The sequence below is a fragment of the Acomys russatus genome, chromosome 1 (assembly GCF_903995435.1).
Source record: "Acomys russatus chromosome 1, mAcoRus1.1, whole genome shotgun sequence".
NCBI classification, from domain to species: Eukaryota; Metazoa; Chordata; class Mammalia; order Rodentia; family Muridae; genus Acomys; species Acomys russatus.
Window position 1 is genome coordinate 59241744 of NC_067137.1, and position 22196 is coordinate 59263939.

The following is a 22196-nucleotide window of genomic DNA, read 5'->3' on the forward strand; positions in this document are numbered from 1 at the left end:
TAAGAAGCACATCAGTCAAACTTTCTCATCATATCAGGAAACATGGCATCACATAGGTAGACATGGTATGGGAGAAGTATTTGACAGTTCTACCTCTGGATCCCCAGGCAGCAGGGAAAGAGAGTGTTTGTGGGCTTGGCGTGGGATTCTGAAACCTTAAAGCCCATCCTCCATAACTCACTTCCCCAAGAAGGCCACACCTCCTAATTCTTTCAAATAGTGCCATTGCCCAAGCAGTCAACTACATGAACCTAAGGGGGACATTCTTGTTTTTTTTTTTTTTTTTTTTTTTTTTTTTTTTTACAGTCTATTAAATTGTATTTAGAGTTTCAAGAAATGATTTTTATATAATTTGAAATTCAGATAACAACCCCTTTATTCCCACCTTATAACACTTATCATTATTTATAATACTTGCCTAACTAAAAAATAATCAATCCTAGATCAACTTGAGCTCTATTTGTTCACTTTTCCCAGCTCACTTCTCATCCACTGCTGGTAGACTATGTTAAATACTGTATATTTGAATTATGGGATAGTTCTATTATGGAGCATATACCATGTTATGTTATAATGGAAGAGGATAGATATCAATAATAAAATTGTGAAAATAGAAGTGCCAGAAAAATATGTTCAGATGATGTAGCTGATGTTGACTTAAGAAGCAGAGTGTAGGGGAAGGGACATGGCTCAGTGGTTACCATGCATGCAGAAGGATTGAAACCACATAAATGCTGAATAGGAGTGACAGCTCAAAGGGGGACATTCTTATTCAAACCACTAACTACATCAAGAGTTCCCATATTTTCATGGCATATCATGGTAAGAATTATTTTCCTTTTTGGTTTATAGTTCCATATCTGTTCTTGCTCTTAATTTGGGCAACAAAGCTGAAGAGGCGTTACCTCATGAAACACAGTCTTAAGGTTGAAAGACCAGTAACCATAGATCTATAGCTGTAAGATGGTCACGTGGAGTGATATATGCCACTGTCTTTCATATTTCATTGCCCAAAACATACTCAGTCTGGGAGTGTATACTGTATATTAAAAAAAAAAAACAAACTGAAAGATTAAAAATGTTTTGACATAAGGAAGTGCTAAAAGTTTCGTGAGGCTGTTATGCTTAATGATTTGACATCACACACATATACATTTACTGAAAAATATATTATTCTATTAATATGTGTAAGTTTTACATATAAGTTAAATATATTCAAACTTACATAAGAAATTATGTACACAGAAAAAAAAGCATGTTCATGATAATTGCTACAAGATATCAAAATTATTGTTTATTAATCACATTAAAGGCAAATAATATCAGTAGTTATTGAGTTAATTCATTTGCCTCTCTAGGGTCTGAAAGTCATGCAAAGAAATCAAGGCCATGCCTTCACTCTAAACTGAATGTGAGTCCAAGCTAAGGGAAAAAAAGACAAAACATGTTCCCAACTAATGACTTCAATGTATTATATGGAAGAAGGAATTTTTTCCAAGTAACTAAGATAGAATTCAACATATTTTCTATTTGTCCATTCTCAACATATGAAAACTGACAAATTGCTTGTATAAGTATGACAATTTCATAATACATTCAATTCTTTTTTTTAATACATTCAATTCTTCCCTGATATATGTATCTTACTTCATATCTGTGTTCAGTCTCAGCACAAGGTATTACTCAATTAATATTTTCCCTTTGCTAATGAGATCAACCATGTGGTTCTATAGACACCCATGTAAAAATGGCTACAGATGATTTTGTACAATCTGGCTGCTATTCTTATTATTCCAACTTAATTATGAAAAAAAGAACAAGGGAATTTGCAGAGTAATTTTGCATATTTATCTGCAGTTGTGTGAAGGTACTCGGTAGCTAGTCACCCAGGTGTCTCAAGTCTATGTGACTACTAATGTGGCCATTAAACATACTGTTTATTACATTTATGTATATTGATTAAACAACACAATTATAATTTTTTTATCATCATTGAGCAGGTCCTAATAACTTTTTAGGTCAAGCCTATTATCTCTGAACTATGTGTTTCTACAAGATCACAACTAAAAGACACATAACAAATGAAAGAAGTTGTCCTCAACACTACTTTGTGGCTGTTTTATTCTTCAGCTTTGCTCTGATATTGCACATTACTGATCATGTGCAATGATGGAAGTTCTTACAGTTTTTGAGGAAATTGTTGTTCCCAGATTTACAAAACATACTTATATATTTTGGATATAAGAAAACTTTATAAGCTTGTTTGCAATTAACTCAAGACTTTCTGCTTACTCTATTTTCTGTTGGAATTTATTCATATTTACTCTCCATGTAACTCCCATTTTAAGTAAACTATCCTCAAGTAAATTTTATACATAGAAAATATTGGTTTTCTTAATCTGTTTTTTTCACCTTTATTTTTAAAGTTTAATTTACTTTTACTTCCTGTGGTTTACATTTTAAGTTTCTTTTAAAATGTATAAGAAATATGCATTATGTCATAATGTTGTGAATATTTTATCTGTGTTTAAAGTCATAAAGTCTCAACAGCATGAATCTATCACATTTTTTATACCTTTCCTTAGTGAAGACTACATAAGGTCTTTTTAGCTTTGCATCTGGCATCAGATTATGAAAATGAATTTTCATAATGGGTAAATAAATACATATGTGACTATTACACAGTATGACAAATGTTGAATTCAATAAGATATTTATAAATTTTTGTCACTGTGCACACATCATTTGCATTCCCAACAACAGATTATGACAATTTTCAATTGTTTTTCATGATCATCAGAGGTTACTGTAGTTTTCATTTTGGCCAGCCTTCTTTATAGGACGATTATCAGTACTATTTGTATTTCCTTAATGTTGGTAAACTGATGTCTTGTTTTGAACATCTCATTATGTTTTAATGTATGTTTATTTTATGACTGCATATCTTTTTGTTTATGTATTTGCTCAGACAAAGCTTTGCTATATAACACATACTACCGGTTTATATAATCTTGGTTAGATATTTGCCTCAGAAATATGTTCGGTTAGTATATAATTTTTGCTTTAACTCTCTTCTCAGTACTTTCAAGGGAGGAAAACCTGTTCATTTTGATCAATTCCAATTCCCAATTGTCAAAGTTATTCTCTTCCTTGATGAAGTAAAAATGTGTCTTTGGTCCCCTTTCATACCTACTAGATGACTATTAGTTCTTTCATATTTTCTTGAAAATTGTATAAGGTTGCATGTTATATTTACATGTGTTTGGTTTTAATTATTTTTGTGTAAGAAGACACATTTGGTTATTGGTGATGTTGTTTGAAGCTTGAGGGCAACTTTGCTGGAGTGTATAAAACAAAAACAGGAATCTTCACTGCAAGCAAGTTATAAATCACAGAAGCTTCTGGAAAGAGAAAAGGAGAGAAGAGGAAAAACCCATGCCTTTTAGGCTGCCATTAAAATCACATATAGGGTTAGCTGGCTCTCTGATGTTTTTGTGGAGGTCCTGTCACCTCCAGTTCTTTTATCCATCATGCAGCTTTTCCACAAGACTCCCTACACTTTGCCCAATATTTGGAGGGGCTTGTGGAGACTGAAGGACCAAACAAGGACCATGCATAGACTGGACTAAGGCCTGCTACACAGTTGTAGCAGATGGGCAGCTCAGGCTTCATGTGGGTCCCCTAAGTAAAGAAAACCTGTGGTGGGGGGGTGGGCTGGCTCTGACATGGACTCAGTTGCCTGCTTTTTGGTCACCCACTGTCTCCCTGCCCTGAGCTGCCTTGCCAGACCACTGAGGAAGAGGAAGTGCTTAGTCCTGATGGGACTGACTTGACAAGCTGTGGTGGACCTATGGGGGGGTTCTCCTTTTCTGAGGAATTGAGGAGGGGGAGGAGGAAGATGGAAGGAGGCAGGGAACTGAAGGAGAGGAGGGAAGGGGTTACACTCAGGATATGAAGTAATAAACAAACAAACAAACAAACAAATAAGTGAGAAACATGTCAGAAAAGTAGCCATATAGCAGTGAGGGAGAGAGTGCTTTACAGGAAAAGTGAGTAACCTCACAGGATCAGAAAAAGCATACTTAGGTTCTAGTGCATGTCTAAAAAAAAAGAGACAGAAAAAAAGGAAAAAGAGATGTTGCGCTAGAAAAGTGAGTGGACCCAGTTGAATCTATTTGTAGTTTATAAGGGGTGGAGTTTATAAAGGGTGATGTAGTTTATATGAGGGAGAAGCACATTATCTCAGTAAAGGACTAATTACTCTGCTCATCTCCTTAGCATGGCTTATGGTAAGCTCTCTCTCTCTCCTGGAGGTGGTCCCTTGGCCAGATATTTGGCCCTGCCCTGCGGAAATGCTTGCTATTCACCCAGGACATATATTTTATTCTTTTTACCTGAAGGACAATTTTCCTTAGTGGAACTTTATTGCCATTCTAACACTCCCAATTCTGAAGTGGAAACTCTAAACTCGTTCAGGATCCTGATCAAGGAAGGATCAGATCCTCCAAACTCTTCTTAAAAAAATAATTTATTCAGATTACATCTAGATTGTTATCCCCTCACTTGTATCTTCCTCTTTCCATTCCCCCTTCCCTCCCACTTTCACCCTATTCCCCTCCCTTAGGGTCATGACAGAAGGGGCCCTCCTCCAAACACTTCTAGTATCTCCAGTCTCTGCAAGGACAATGCTACCAAGAAGCCCAAAGATGTTTCTGGCTTTTTCCAAGAAAAAAGTTAGTTACTTTTCTTTGGAGCATTTTTTTTTTTACCCTAAATGGCCTGGCAAGTTTGAAAGTCCTATTCTCATCAACCTTTCATACTGAGAAGGCACGCTAAGTGCTATTGTGATATAGGAATGGAGAGTGTTCTTGCTGCTTCCAGATGAATGGGAGTGGAGGTGATGGCAGTAGAGACGCACCTCAGTGGGCATAGGTAAAGTTCCATTGAAGGAAAATCCTTAACTGGTGACTGGAAACAAAGGTAGGGAGAAATAAAGTTAAGAGTTATTAGCATTACAAGAACCAGGAATAGAACTGAGGGACTAGAACAGAAGAATTTTTAAATGTCCACATCAAACTCCATTGGAATCCCCTGACGGTTTCAGAAGACTCTCCATCTATTGGGCTCCTCCTTCATTTTTAAAGCTTCCATAGCTGAATTTGGGAAAGATGAACCCAGGATCTATTTTAACGCAATTCAAGTGACTAGAATTTGTGTTGAGTACCCCACAGATGACTTTCAGAGTGGAAACAACATCGTTAAATATTAGGTTAAATAATCTTGTGGGCCTTTTGCTTGTAGGTAGGTATTCTAGTGTTCAAATAAGGGAAGGACATGATGTTTTACATCCAAGCAGCAATATTATTATCAAGAAGAAAATCATTACTGAAGAATAACTGTCTAGATAGCATTCCAGACAGATTAAGCATACTTTCTCCAGAATTTAAGTTCTTGAACTGTTAAAAATAAATCAGTCATCTTTGTCTTTGCTTGTAGAGTTCTATTAGGTTTTTAAGATCATGTTGTGTAGCCAAAATTAGCAATTAATTTTATTTTATTGCCAAGTCTAGTAGAGATTCTTGTTTGGGCTTGGGAAGAGTATACAGCTTATATCCTGTAAAAAGGATATAAAATGAAATGCATTTTTGTACATACTTGCCTATTTTTTTCTACACCATTTGTTAACAAAACTCACAACTATTCAGTGAATTTCCTCAGCTGTTATCAGAAATCAGATTGTTATTTGTGTGAAGATATATTTTGATTCTTGCTTTGTTTAATTGATGTGCATATTTATCTTCTCTTCAAGAGAACAGTGTCCCACAATTAAATAGTGCCTTTCCTCCTACTTCATTTTGCTGTTCTAACCTTTCAAAAATATTTTAGAATTATCTACAAAGGTACAATTTCATGATTCAATCTAAATGTTTCCTTCTAAATGTTTAGGTCATATAATAAGTCAGCAGGCTACAGAAGCAAATGGTCTCCAATGACAACACCATCCACTTTCAATTAGCAGATAAGAAACTTGAACCATTATTGAGATTGACATATTAAGTAAAGCAAATAATACATTGCTAAAGTGCTTTTGTTGGGAAACAAGCAAAAGAAACTTGTTCCAAGTACTGCCATTCTGTTTTCAGATTCCATTTAATTGTAAGGGGAAACTAAGTTCAAAGGACCAGGCCCTAGGGCATCTGGGTACTTCCAAATAGCTGAACAACTTCTGTTGTAAGGAGAGTTGTTGAGGCCATCTAGCCATCTAAAGGACAATTTTTCCATTTGTTGCCATGTGCCCAGGGCCAGGAACCAATACTGGTTGGTAGAGAGCTCATGCTCAGCCCATTATGTCAATGCTACAGGTCTCCAAGCCTGCCCTCTCCTTATGGTTTCATCCTTTAAATGTGCTGTACAACTTCCCACGAAGGTTGTAGTTCAGATGCTGGGTCTGTTCTATAGCCCTGATAGACCAGAAGCAGATAATTACAATACATTTTTGTCATCTGCACTGACCTAATATTTGAGTTATGTTGGATTTAAGTGCACTCCACTACAGTTGTTATTTTAAATAATATTTTTGAGATAATATGATAATTGTAGAAGAATTTTAATTCTGCAACATGGCTGCTCTGGCAAAAGTTCATATGCAAAGAACATCTAGGTCTGTGAGTTGGAATGACACTCCTTTAATCTCTCTGGCTGGAGTACAGACACATCTTTAATATACACCTTTAATCCCAAACAATGAAGGTAAAGTTAGTTTGTGGAAGGAACCAGCCATGTTTGAAAGTGATGTGTAATTGAGGGGAAGACATAGTGATGAATCAGAGAAAGATTTGACAATATAGAATATGCCCAACTCTAACAAGAACAGAGAAGAAAGAAAGGTGACTTAAAAAGAGAACTGTGTAGAGGGAGGGAGAGAGAAGAGGCAGCTCTATCAGGAGAGTTTTACTGAGACATATTAAAAAGAGAACAATCTAGACACAGGTGAACCAGAATCGGCCAGAGGAGGAGAAGGAGCCAGAAGATTAGAACAGATTGCTAGAATTAGTTTAAGGCCAAGCAGAGAAATCCATTTAGAACCTTAGAGAAGCCAGTTTGAATCAGTTTGGAGAGACATTTAAGCCAGAACAGCTGAGTTAAACCACCATCCAGTGTTCTCAGAGAAAAAGAAAGGATGAGTTTATCCAGCAGTAAGCATCCAAGATGACAATTACATCAGGTAAATAAAAGTTACTTTTACACACAAGTACATCATTTTCCTCTTCCCTTTCCTCCCTCCAATTCCTTCCATCTACTCTTCTCCCCTTGCTCTCTCTCAAATTCATGCCTATAGATCTTACATATTTGGATTCCTCTCAGGAATTTATTTATGTAAATATTTCCTGAAATATAGAAGAGTTGTTCAAAAAATGAAATTTAGGAAATATTTTTAAGTTAGTATAAAAAATACTATTAATCACAGATTTCCCCTGAAAGACTCTACCTAACACAGGTAAGCAGGAGCTAACACTCACAGGCAAACTTTGGGCAGAGCACCGGGAGTCCTGTGGAAGAGTAGGGGGATAGAAGGAATCAGAGTGCACATGAGCTCTACAGGGAGACCAACAAAGCCAATAATGTGGACCAGCTGCTCTTGGCACAGGGATGCTGCAGATACTGATGCAGTAACCAAAGACAACACATGCAGATAACCTAGAGCCTCCCTGTTCTGATGTAGCCAATGAGCACCTCAGTGTCCATGTGGGTCCCCTAGTAAGGAGAGCAGGGGCTATCTCTGACTTGGACTCTGGTGCCTTATATTTGTTCACTTCCCCTTGGCAGAGCTGCTTTGCTGGGTCACAGAGGAAGAGGATGAGGGCTGTCTTCATTGAGGGGTCAGAAGGCAGGGAAGGAGGGCATTCCCTTTCAGAGGACTCAGAGAGGGGGTTTGGGAAGAGGAAGGAGGGAGTGTGGGAATGGGAGGAGACAAGGGAGGGGGTTACAATCTGGATGTACTGTGAATAACTTGTTTAAATTTTTTTTTAATTTCCATTATTCACTGGGCTATATGAATATCATAAAAACTATTTAAAATATTGTGAGGTCATGGGGGACCTTTGTGTCTAAAAGGCAGTAAAGAAGAGGAAAGGTCAGGGCATCCAGTGAACTAGCTGATAGAAAAGTAGTAGCCAGTGAACATGCCAAGTCAAACATACAGTTGAAGTCAAGAAATGGCTTTGGAAGCAACGTACACAGAGGTATGTTTCCTTTTATTGGCCCTGGAGACATTAAATGAGCAAGTGTTCTTCACAAGGTCATTCAGGAGACAGAAAGGGTATTTATGTCAAGGAGAAACAATAAAATGATGTTTGCTTTCTCTTATGTTTGAGTCCTTAGCACTGGGAGAATTTTAGAAATTACTACGTCACTTTTTTGGTTTTGTGTTTGTTTCATCTTCTAGAAGCCACTCTGCTTTGTCCTTGTGCTGGCTCACTATGAGTGTCAACACATCTAGATCATAGATGCAAAAGATGTTTCTCTGGTGCTCTAAGAGAACAAAGGGTACTTTAAGTTTGCAAGTACAATAAAACTCTCTGTACATTAGTGCAATCATAGTACATATTCACATACCCTTTCCTACATATTCAATAAAGACATAATTTTGATTAGTAATCTTTCCACACGATTTATGAAGCACATATTTTGCTTTTCCAATAGGCACACAACAATTTTTAGGCAATTAATGAGCTCCCCTTGTTTTATTCATATTTCTTTTTTGTGTTATTTTGCAAAAACTAATTGAAATCTGAATAAATTAAATAAATTAATTAATTAATCAAAAAAATAAAAGTGAGATTGTATGAACAACTAGCACACTGCTTGTTTCTATCAAAAGTGATATATTTTTTAATGAACTTGAGGCAAAGAGTAACGTGGCATCTTGGAATTGTTAATTGGCATTCTTCCACTGAAAAGGATTTCTGCTTCCTTTGCAAGACTGATTCCTCTCCAGTTCACAGACAACGCAGGACTGAAATATGTGAGGCACAAAGGGAAAGAATGAGACCACAGTGTAGGAAAGAAAATTGTGTTACCTTCCAGGGAGTAAAAAGTTCAGTCTCAATTTCATGTTGAAGCATGAAGCACAGTCCCCAAAGAAGCAGCCAGCCTGGGTCGTTAAAGGAGGATTTGTAACTGTGGAAGTAGGAAATTTTCCTACCTGTGAAAGACACTGCAAAGCACGTCCTGTGAAGAGGCTGGAATAATACCAGCCAGAGCTATAAAATAGAGAGGCTTAATTTGAGAAGTTTTATACTTTTCTTCTAGAACAACTCCATCATTTTTAATACCGACAAAGGTTGTGTCGAGTTTGTGATGCAGTAAATGGATAGTTAACAGTTCAGCTCATCATGTCAAGCGGATCCATACAGATTCAGTCTCCTCTCTCTCCGTTCCCTCTTGCTCTGCACTTTTTCATTTTGATTAGCTTGTTCCCTTAACTAGTGAAGCAAGTATTTGTCCTTCAAGTCCAATAAGTTCTAACTGCCATTAATCACAAGGTTTTTTTTTTTTTTTTTTTTTTTTTTTTTTTTTTTTTTTTTTTTTTGGGCAAGTGTTTAAAAAGTCTAATATGGGAAAGAGAACACACATGCAAAAATTCCCTGTTATCCTCTGGAAAACACAGGGTCAGAATGAAGATACCTTAGAGTTGGAATCACAGATAATTGAAAATTGGAAATAACTAAACTCTTGTCATAATTATATTTTCAAATGTATTTATTTATTTTTTCAAATATATTTATTTATCTTAAAAATCATTATGCCTCATTTCTGTGCATTAAGTCAGGCAAATGATTGCTTGAATGAATTTAATTCTGTTCTTTGTGAATTGCTCACACCATCCTACTGGTTTCAAAGAATTAAATACACAGTGCAATTTAGCATGTGTAACAGCTCCTATATTTTCACAAATGAATTATTTCATAGTTGCAATCCTACTACAGGCTAGATGCTGGGCGATGTGATGAGCCTCTAAGGGAAGTTAGACTATAAAGCAAATCATGAACTAATATGGTTAGAACTAGCATTGTTGGGCTTGTCTCTGCTGTCAATGAAACCACTCTCCAGTATACAGATGGTACATAGTTGAAGTGGTCAAAAGTGTTTTGAGTACCTAAATATATTTAATAGACCCTGTAAACTTTGAAGAAAGAATGCAGGCTTAGATAATCAAAAATGGAAGAGAAAATATTTGAGGCAAAAGCATGTGGCGATGATTCAGCAGATGTGCCCAACACCTCTTCAGGACAGTCACTACTGATGGTTCCCAGTAGACAAATTGACAGTAATATTGGAAGAAAAATATTCATATTATTATGTGCATCTTAGAATATGTAGAAGTTTAGATGAATAAAATATGAAGAGTTTAAAGAAGTAAAATTTTGTTTTTTCAAAGCAGAACTTTTGACAGTGTAAAGAATGATTTGAAATATTACAAAATAAAGATTCAAATTCGTAGACTGAACCTGTAAATTAGTTGTTTCTCAGATTCTGCACATAATTATCAACTAAAATCAAGCAGTAAGGTTTATTGACTAGATATCAGGGCATGGCTAGGAAAAATTTTTTTAAAAACTTAAGTTGTCTCACTAATTATTGAAACTTTAGGTGAAATTATAAATGGACAGTAATTGAGGGTAGAATATGATTTTGAAAGAGAACTGATGAGTAAAATAAAATACCTGTGATAGCAATAACAAGAGATGGATATCTTAGGAAAGAAAACATATTTAGTTCTCTAGTTAACACAACACCTTTTTTTTTTTAACATAAAGGTGATTAAGTAAGAGTTGAGTCAGACATGGTTTAGAGCTTTAAAACAAAAAATTTAGTTAGAAAAAATGTATCAATTAGGGAAGACAATCATGTGCATCAGTATTTATAAGGCAATAGAACTGATATTACCAAGATTGGAAATAAGTAATGTACTAGAATCTGGTGTTGTATAATAAAGGAAGTAGATCATTGCAAGAAAAAGAATGATTTGTAGTGTTGAATACACAAGATAAATAAATTAAAATAATCAATTACTAAAATTATGTATTTTATTAAGGCATCCATAATCGCTAAATAAAGAGCAGTTTTAGTGAAGGCAGAATAAAAATAAGCCAGACTCAGAAAGGAAGAAAAAGCCACATCTTTTCTCATACATATCTTTGTGTCTTTCTTTCTTTCTTTCTTCCTTTCTTTCTATCTATCTATCTATCTATAGATATATATAGATATATATATCATCTATCTATCTATGAGAGAAAGAAAGAAAAAGAAATGAAAGAGGAGAGATGAAGGGATGGATGGGGAGAGAGAGAGAGAGAGAGAGAGAGAGAGAGAGAGAGAGAGAGAGAGAGGCATAAAATTAGAAGTGAGACTGTGAGAGAGATTTGAGAAATGTTAATGGCAGCAAAAAAAAAAAAAAAAAAAAAAAAAAGAGAAGAAAATGAGAGGGCAGTAATATCCATGTGATATTAAAACAGGAGAATGAAATGAAAACAAGAGACCGAAGTGAGAGAATGAAAGGGAACAGAAGGTGAAGGCGACAGAAGAAAGGGGCAACGTTGGGAAGAGATGAGTTAGAACAAAGAACAGTGAGCTAAGTGTGTAAAAACCATCACTTTGTAAATGTGCTTTAAACTTGTAAAGTATCATAATTATGAAACACAAAGAAACATCAAAGAAATAAGAATGCAGTGAATTATAAAGAAGGGAGCAACTGTTACTGGGAGGAATGTAAGAGCAAACTATGTTGCTGTATGTGTAGTGCAAGAAGCAACTGTGGTGGGACATCAGTAAAGCACAACAAGTCAAACCCTTTGGTAAGTAGGTTTCTGACACCTAATAACCAAAGGAACAGCATACGTAAGTTTCTCTTTCTCCGCCATGGTATTTTTCCTTTAAATTGTATCAATATTAAGAAATACAATATCTATAAACCATAGGTACTATAATTTGTATCTTGGTTTTCTAAATACTTGATTATCATAGTCCTGCCAGATGGGAATAAAAGTTTTTTAAATTGAATTTTGGCTTTTTACTATTTAAAGTGTTTAGTACTCTTTAAAAGTTGAGTTATGAGGAAAAGCATATTTGTTGAATTGTGTATCTAAAAATCCAGGACACATAGCTGCTTAGATAACATGTCCCTGTTGGAAAAACAGAGATAATACATTTGGTATCACATGGAATTTTTTTTCTTAGTGTGACTAAAGCCAGTACATACCTGGTTTCCAGCACTGTTTCTAAAGATACAGATTTCGTGTACATCCTTCACCCATTAAAAACAGTACACACTTATATGACACAGTGTGAGAGTTGGGCAATGTCAACAGTTGATATGGCAGTATACAATATCCCGCCTAGAGGGATTACTTTCACCTCTCCTCTTTTGTGTGTACAACTCTGTTGTGAGACTTTATCTAATACACGTTTTCTTTAGTCTTACGTTTAATCTTATTAAAATATCATCTTTGTTAGTCAGAATCATCTGTTTTCATTGCAAAATATTGATTTCCTAAATATTTAAAAAAATTCTTTACAAAGAGATGTTACATGTGGGACCTGAAAATATAATCAAACTTGTCAGCCTTCCTTTCTGTGTCCTCTCTTTCTTTACTTAGTAAAGTTAAAACCAAGCTAAACCAGTTCATGCTTATTATACAGTGCTTTTAAGACAGGTGGGAGAAGATTGTCAGCAAAACATCATGAAACCTTTTAGGGTAGGTAGGGGTGGGAATATTCTCTGAGCCTGCTGTGAGCTTTACCTCATGTGAAACATTTATGAACCATAAGTCAAGAAATAATTAATTTATAGGAGTGAGATTGTACCTCAATAGGTCTAAATTTTAAAACGCCTGTTGATTCAGCTGACTAGTAACTTAGGACTTAAAGTCTACAGACTCTGCCATAGAAATCCTCCTACGAGACAATGAACGCATGGTAACATGTCTGTGGAAGCAGGACAGACAAGTGCTCTGGCTGTTAGGACTCCTGAACACAGAGCACATGATAATCAAAATTAATTTACTTCAAAATTTAAACAGTCTAATTTAAACAGGATCTGTTTCTGGTTGTTAAACCTACAGCCCCATAAGGGACTCGTGTTTGCTACAGGCAAAAGATTCATACCTATGCCCACCAGTTCCCTCCTCAGTTAAACTGCAGAGATTCATCATGGGATCAACCAGGATTTGATGGCATAATGCAAGTGAAGCAGATGTTCTTCACCTATGATCTATACCCTCTATTAGATCAAGATGTAGCCAAAGTATTTGTATTTGTATTTCCTCTGAATGTGAATGTATGCAGAAAATCATACTGGCTTTAGCGTGAGCTGGGGTGATTACTACTGGCACTCAGAATTTTAAATTTAACAAAGCTTATACAAATTAAACATGGCTTATACAAAGTGTATCGTGATTGCACAAAGTAAGAAGTGACTTTATGTGGTGTTTAATATGGACATATAATAAACTTTATCAAATCTGTCCCTCATTATTTTAGTAATGAGGGATTAGACAAAGTCTGCCATTCTTTTTCTGTATCACAGTATTTCCTATTTTACTCTCCCAGTCTACATTTTTTTCCCTGTCTCGCACATATGAGATTACACATGTAATATTTGTCTTTTCCAGTTTGGTCTATTTCACATAACATGATGATTCAAATTCAATACATTTTCAAGCAGATGACATAATTTAATACTTTTAATTACTAGAAAATTTCAGTGTGTGTGTGTGTGTGTGTGTGTGTGTGTGTGTGTGTGCGTGCGTATCACATTTTCCCTACCTATTCACCATTTACTAGACACCTGGGCTGACTCTATATTTTGAGTATAGTGAATAGTGGCATAGGTAATATATATATATATATATATATGCACATAGTATTTGTGTTATAAGGTGGTTTTGATTTTTAAGGTTTATATCTAGTAGATATGATTGGCTCATATGAAAATTCAAGTTTTAAATCTCATATAACATTACTATTTTACAGGTATTTTAAATAAACAAACCGATTATTAACCAATGTTATAGTTTTCCTTCCACTGTCAGAACAATTACTACTGAATACATTGCCTACACATCAGATATTCAACTGCCCTGCAGGTAGCAAAAATGCATCCACCATAGTCATCCTTCAAAATGCTCAAAGCATCTATGATATTCTGTAGTTCTCGGAATTTGTTGACCTACACAGTGACAAATATTCTATCACTTTTATTTTCCTCCAGTTTTACAAAATAGAGCAATCCAAAGAGAAACTTTTTACTCTGGTATGGGATGTGTCCTTTAGAGCACAAATATGCTTACAGATACAATGATGTTATTACACATTTATTTTCCTTTAGCTTATGCAGCACTTCTTAGTATTTGTGGAGATATGTGCTGAGCTACTCACTCACTTTGTCTGTTGTCTGTTCCGGTATCAGATCCAGCGAAGAGTTCACCTTTTGTATCATGTGGACCTCCTTCACTGAGCACTGTGGCTTGGCAGTTTTCACTCTGTGGCTTTGTGAAGCCCCAGTTTACCTTGGGTCCATTTCTTTTGAAGCTATTTTCCCTTTTGTTTCCCCTTCTAACAATAAGTCAGGTTATGGCACATTCTATTTTTATCTTAATCAGAAAAACATAAATCAATTTCTATCAGTTTGGAATTAGGAAATAAATTTTCATTTTTATAATTCAACAAGTAAGAACTGCTAAAATTGTTATTCTTAATTTTGTAGATGTATTCCTGAAAAAGCAGTTTTGCTTTGATGCCTCTTAATTAATCCATTTCCCCATGTCCCTGGAGTCTAAACTATTCACCTACAGACTAAACTTAACAGGTACCTATTTATCTCTACCGAGAGCCCCTGATAGAAATCCTCACAGAAATAGTCCAGTTGTTGGAGCACTCTGTTTATGTCATTCTATGTGGAAAGAGAGTGGGTACTAACCATTGTGCTATTTTCTAGGACAACATCTACATTTTTTAAAGAAGTACAGCTACACATCCTTTGTTAGTTCCAAGGACAAAATAAAATAGGAACTCTGAACCAATTAAAAGGTTGCCCTGTGTAAAACTGAAATAAGTACTTAACATGAGTAGATACTGTGCAAGAATGTTAAGAGCCACAAAAGACAAAAGGCAAAGAGCAAGAAGGTCACTAAACAAATATGTTAATAACGCTTTATTTGAAACTCCATCAGTTACACATTATTACCTTTGCCATGCTGCAGACACTCGGGAGGTATAACATGAGCATTGTTATTTATAACACAGCAAACCTGAGCACCTCCAGGGCACACAGCAGCCACTATGCTTTTGCCACATACTGCCTTATTTTTTTTTTCACTTTGAAACATTTGCTTCTCTTCAACAGAAGAAAATGACCAATATTAGTTACCAAGGACAGTTTCTTACTGTCAGCTCAGTAGAATGGACTTCCTGATGATGGTATTAATATTTATTAAGTGCTTTCTGTGCACATAGACAATATTAATTGATTTATATGTTTTTCCTTCATGTCACCCTCACTATTAAACTCGGAAGAAGATGCTATTAATTTGTCTGCTTCAGAGAAGAAAAACAAAAGATAGAGTTGAAATAACTGAATTGAGCTCACCGGTGTTTTAAAGAATGCTGCTGGGATTAAAAACATTATTGTTAAATAATATTTGTTTGTGTGGTATGTGTCATGTGTTTGTATGTGTGAATGCATATGCATATATATTAGTATATGCATGAAAGACCTCTCTTTATACCATTTTTGAGACAAGTCCTCATTAATGTTTGCCATTGCATATGTCATCATAGCTGAACAATGAAATTTCTTAGATATCCTGTCTATCTCCCATCTCACCATAGAATCACTGGGATTATAGAGAAATGTTACAATGCCCAGCTTTATGTGGGTTATGGGAATTTAAGCTCAGGTCCTCATACCTGCCCAAATGCATTTTATATACTGATCCATCTCCTGAGCCTTGCATGGGGCTTTAATTGTAGATGCCACTAAACTGCCATAGCTCTGTTGTCCCTTTAGTTTATGGATCATTTAGTTTTATGGGAATGAATGATACACTGGCACACTAAGAGCACTCAGAATATCCTACCACTAAACACACTATGCATTCTGTATTAAACATAGGTAGTATTGAAACAATATGCTCTGGTTGAGACTAGATATCATCTCACTGTAAATACAGAATAGTCAAGGATCGGAACTTTGTTTGTTGTTGCTTATGTTCTTTTTCTGTGTCTAGGCATCTAGGCTTAGGGTGATTATAGGTCTAGTTTCTGATTTCTGAGCTTGTCTTTGTTGGATAGGTGTTGTCTTTTCCCTGGGTTTCTGTTTTCCCTCTTGTCTTCTGGCCTGAGTTGCCTGTGATTCTTGTGGCCTGTGTGTCCTCTGGTACAACATAGTGGCTCTTTTGAGCCTTACTGGCTTCTGGGGTTCTAGTCGCAGCATGGCCTTGGTTAAGCAGGGGTTTTCATTGAACTTGTAGGCTGGGTTTTTTTTTTCTATCAATAGTTTGTCAATGTTAATAAAGCTACTTATTTTGGCATGTTAATTTTATCTTCTGCCTCTTTAGTGAAAATGTTTATCAGCTTTAGGAATTTCATGACGGGGACTTATGATCTCTCTTGTATATAATATTATCTTCCTATAGTCTGAAAACTGAAAAACCATAGCTTCTATTTTTATCACTTTTATTTCCTTCTCTTGTCTAATTTTCATAAAACAGCATGTTGAATACGAGTTGAGTGTAAACATATGTGTCTTCTTTTTAATTTAAATATTTTCTTGGCATATATTTATTGTACAAAGTTCTGGGCTTTTTAAAGTCTTTTTTTTTTATTTCAATATAACATATATACTGACCACATTCACCACGTTTTAAGATATTTATAGTAGTTATTTTTTTAGCTTTCCCTAATCTTCACTAAATTGGAGGTGAAGAATCTTGCTGCTAAGTGAGAAGGGTTCTTATGAAGACTAATTCTGGAGTATGCTGTATCCATTTAGTTGGTGTGGCTATAAGGGTGTCCATGCAGTGAATACCTTTGCAAGTCTATAGACTATCTCAAGAAGATTCACCTCATTAAAACAACAAACAGACAAATGAGCAAACAAACAAACAAACAACAACAAAAGTTACAGATTAGTTTTTCCATCTCATAAGAAAAGACATCTTGTCCTTTCTAGACATTGATAGTGCTTCTGTCGTCATACCAGTGTCTCTTCCTTCAACTTCACACACATCCATTTTTAGACTGAATTGTGCCATAGATTTTGATCTTATAGAGTAGCAATGCTTTGATACATCTGGCAAAGTTGCCCCCATTCTTAATCTTTGTAGTGCTTGCGTGAACATGCCTTGTTTGAGAGTCAAATTTCATTAAAGGCCTCTTATGCATCTACTGATCATGTGATTTTTATTCCTTAGTCCACCTGTGTCATGGCTCACATTTAAATTTATATGTGTCACACTATCCTTACAACTTTAGAATGAAGTCAACTTGAACATGATGAATAATATTTTTAATGTAAGTCTTATTTTTGTTTGGAAGTATTATATTAAAAGCTTTAGTGACTATGTTATTCAGAGGATCATTTTATATTTTTGTTGTTTTTAGCTGTTTATCTGCTTTTGATATCAGGATAAGTGTGGCTTTAAAATAGGTTGGGAGTGTTTCTTTATTTTCTATTTTACAGAATAATTTGAGAAGTATTTGTGTTATTTCTTCTTTTATGCTTTGGTAGAATTATATGCTAATTCCATCTGGCCTGTGTTTTTTTTTCACTTGAGAGCATATAAAAATAGTTGGATGCATCAAACTCATTGCTTATTATATGTGTGTTTAAATATCTTATCTCCTCTTGGTTTAAATTTAGTAGGTTATAGGCATTTAGAGATTCACCTGTTTTGTTAAATTTTCCTGTTTAAGTGAAAATAATAATTTCAGATATGTCCTCATGATGTTAAAATTTCATTGATATTGGCTATAATGTTTTCTTAATGATCTCCAGCTTGATCAACTTGGGTCATCCTCATTATGATAGTAGGATGATATCTCATGCATAAATTAAATGAGTGAAATAGTAATAAGATATATTGTTTTAAGAGATTGTGCTAGCCTCACTTTGGAACAACCTTTGTAGGGTAAATGACAAACATTTCATGAAAAACATGAGGAAATATCTTTGATTAAAAATGAACAATATTTTCTATGAGTATAATTTGGGAAGTTTTGTTTGTTACTTTTGTTAAAATTTGGTTGAATGATTATGAAATCAAGGTAAAAAATAAGAGCACTTCACCTCTTCTCTTTACTATCCTTTTTATTTTCATGTAAAGAGCCTCCATGTATAATTTACTTTACTAATGTGCTTAGAGTTTATTTCCAGTTAAAAAAAATAGTAGCAAATCCTGCAGTCTCCATGGTTAGTAAACCCTTTTTCCAGATTCAAAACAGGTTGAAGAGAAAGCACCTGAAGTGAAGTCAGGAAGGTGACACAAAATGCATTTGTCTACAAAGAAGCTATCTGACCTTCAGAAGGTCATTTCAACTCCTGTATAATTTCCTAAGAACTGTGATATTTTTACATAGTTTACAAGGCATGTCCAAAAATGTCATGGGAACAGAAAATTAGAATAAACCTTACCTAGACAGAATAGATAAAATAGCTCTGAAGTTGAGTCCTGAGTGGATGACAGGAGTAGATGATGCCATCATTGCATTGTCTTTATCAATGGTACTTAAAACACACTGATAGACAAAATGGTCATTAGTGATGTAATAAAACTTGAAAGTGAAACATCTGGGAATATTTATGCCATTTATCATGAGAGAAGCCTAGGTTCAGAAAGCCTCTATTCTGAGACATTTTCTTACAAGGAAATTTCAGAGGGTTGTGTGGGTTTGCAAAACTTCATGAAGGTTACAAGTAAAGATTCCAATACAAACATCTAATGAGAAAAAAAAAAAACTGTATGAAATTGTAAGTGAAAAGATCAGCCAAGTGCCACAGGTAAATTTTCATCAGAAATAAAAGAGAAAAACATATAATTAGTAGGCAATTTACAAAAGAAATATCAATAGTTTTAAATGAAACTATTTATTTAAGGAGTAACAAAAGTTCTATCCTGAGATGGAGTTCTAGGCATATACTTGGAGGAAATGCATTTATTCTGACAAAGTGTTGCTTTAGTTGGACGACATGATTTTATTAACCATCATCTTAATGGGAGTTACTTTAACATTTAATTCTGCTTCTGAGTATCAGCAACACAGCTAAAGCAACATGAACTATACAGAACTCCAGCATCTTATGGCTCTGATATTTGGATGCCTGTATTAACACCCAATAATTCTCCCTGTACCTTTGCTAACTCATTTGTCCTTGTGTTTTTCTTCAAAACAACGCGCTGGAATGGCTGTGCAGCAGAAGTCATGAGTAGTTTGTCTCCCTGTTGACAATCATGATCAAATCATTCTTGCAGAAAAAAATGACTGTAAACTTCTTTCTTTCAGCCTGTTTTTAAGAGCTAAAATAGTTAGAGATGTTCTAAAGCCTCCTTTGAATGTTAAGTACTAGACATGATCTTATTCTCTTTTCTAAGTAGACATTATTTTATGTTCTTTTAGTTTCTTTTCAATATGAGCTTCTTATTTAATTTTTAACCTATCCATTCAAAATCTAAGAAAAATTGAATGATCATCCCAGAAGTCTAATTGATTTTGAAATTTTCCATATTCAGGCAAAAAACACAAAGGCTTAAAAAAACCTATTTAAGGATTTGCTTTAATTTTTTGTGTGCTAAAATTTTGTTTTTCCAGCACCATCTCAATATATATATATATATATTAAATTCTTAGAAGTAAGTTAATTAGAAACTAATTAGATTATCAACTAAAAACATCTTACAAGGATTAGATATATAACGTTAAAGACTTTTTGAAAAAAATATGGAAACTTGCCAGCTACTGCAAAATCATATGTGTGTCTGTGTGCATAATTAAAATGGAAATACTCTTTAATAGAACAATAATGCCCTTACTAGAAATCACAGGACAATAAATAAAACGTACGTGCCAACAATAGATTTTCTCTGCAAAGTTTTTGATCAGTGAGGTCAAGAAAACCCTAAACAATGTAGGTTGTTACCAATGCTTTAAGACACCCTCCAGAACTTAACTATAAGACAATTACTGAAGATGTCACATACTTGAGTAATAAAACATGGAGAAATCAAGCTGGTACTGACCTGAAAACTTTATCCCTACTCCCTAGTTTTCATAGTGCTTAAATATTCTATGCTTGCTACTAGAAGAACAAAAGAATCATTATCCTTATGCAGTTGAATGCTACAGTAATAGTTGACCTGGAAAGATACACCTACTGGTCCAATAAGATTTAAGGCCAAAGGGGCAGAACATAGGACTGTTACACTGTTAAATGGACATGGTATAAAACTGACTTCTCATGACCTATTTTTATAAACATAGATTAATGCATCTCTCAACCCTCATGAGAGAAGCTTTTATTTGTAGTGGATTGTCATTAACTCAGAGACCTATAATTGTCCAAGTCACTGAAAGCAAAAGATTGCAGAATGCCCACTCCTAAATAGAACATATATACAACACCTCCTTCTCCATTGGCTCAGAGATTATTGTGGAAGAGAGTGTGGAAAGAGAACAAGAGCCATCATGAAAGTGAACTCAAGAGGGCAGCTGTACTTATGAATACACATAAGTGTATTGACAAAATCTAAAAAACCTGTGTAAATGCAAGGTGCACCAAATCACAGCATAGAGAGAAGAATATGGCATGAAACCCATACCTGGTCTTAGAGATATTGGCAATTTATAGCTGCTTGAAGAGAGGGAGTCAATTTTCACTAAGAGTGTAGCTGCTGGTAAGTCACTACATGGAAGGCAGCACATCCAACTATATTTGTGCAAAATAATATAAACTGGTCTTAATTTTTACTGATACAAATTTGGATACTAAGGAAAGGAAGACTGATCTGGGGAGAGTTGGGGTTAGGAAGAAGAGCAAATATCAACAAACACATTGTATGAAATTCTCAAAGAACAAAACTGCTAGTAATCTTTTTTTTTAATAGCCTACACATCTCAAATTTCAAAGAAAACTCTTTATTCTCTAGTTAGTTATTTTTCAAACAGAAGAGAGGCTCTCTCTGCACAAAAAGATATGAACACACATGGGATTCAAAATATTTGAATATCAGAAGCTGAAGCTGGTCTGAATAAAATCAGTGTATCTCAAGATGGGCTAATCATTTTCACTGAGAAGTTCATGGTTCACTGATAAGTTATTGTGGTTTGAATGCCCTACACGTAAAGGCTTATATGTTTAAATAGTTGGTCTTCATCTGGTGGAATGGTTTTGGATGGATTAGGAGGTTTGACTTTGTTGGAAGAAATATTTTGCTAGGTAGGAACTTTGAAGTGTCAAAAGACTCAGCCATTCCCAATGTCTGCCCATACTCTCTTTCTTGCTTATTTGCCCTACCTCATAGTTGTGCATGAAGATGTGAGCTCTCAGCTGCTGCTCCATCACCATGCCTGCCAGCCACTGCCATGCTTTCATCTTGATTGTCATGACTCTAACCCTCCAAAACTATGCACCAAGTAAATTTTCCCATAAATTGTTTTGATCTAAGTGTTTTAGCATAGCAAAAAAGTGACTAAGATAGTCATATATACAAATTATCAGTGTCCTTATTTTCTCATTCTCTCCCTCATCTACTACTTTCAGCACTACTTACAGTTTCTCAACATTAGTATCTTATCTAAAATTATCAATACTATAAGCAAGCTTAGAATGCTTTTTATTTGTGATCTTTAAATTATAAATGTCTAATTGAAAACACCTACTCTATTTGTTCATCCTTTATCCCTTTAGGTTCATTAAGTATATGAATTGTATAAATAAGCTAAAGTTCAAAAAGAATCATGACAACAAATGATATCTGAAGCTAAGCTAGCTGCTGTTTCAAACAAACCAGCAGGTTTCTTTACCTTCTTGGACTCGCATTTCCTTATTTACAGGATGAAAACAAGCACATACAGTATGACTGTGAGTAGAAAAGAAAATGTTCCTCAAGTGTGAAGGATAGTGCTTCTGAAGCTAAGGA

The 22196-nt window shown here is 34.9% G+C and overlaps 1 pseudogene; it reads right to left on the bottom strand.

Moving 5' to 3' along the window:
* The window catches only part of LOC127187190 (fructose-bisphosphate aldolase A-like), a 53321-nt pseudogene extending 31660 nt beyond the window's left edge, over positions 1-21661 (bottom strand).
* Positions 21662-22196: the final 535 nt, after the last annotated feature.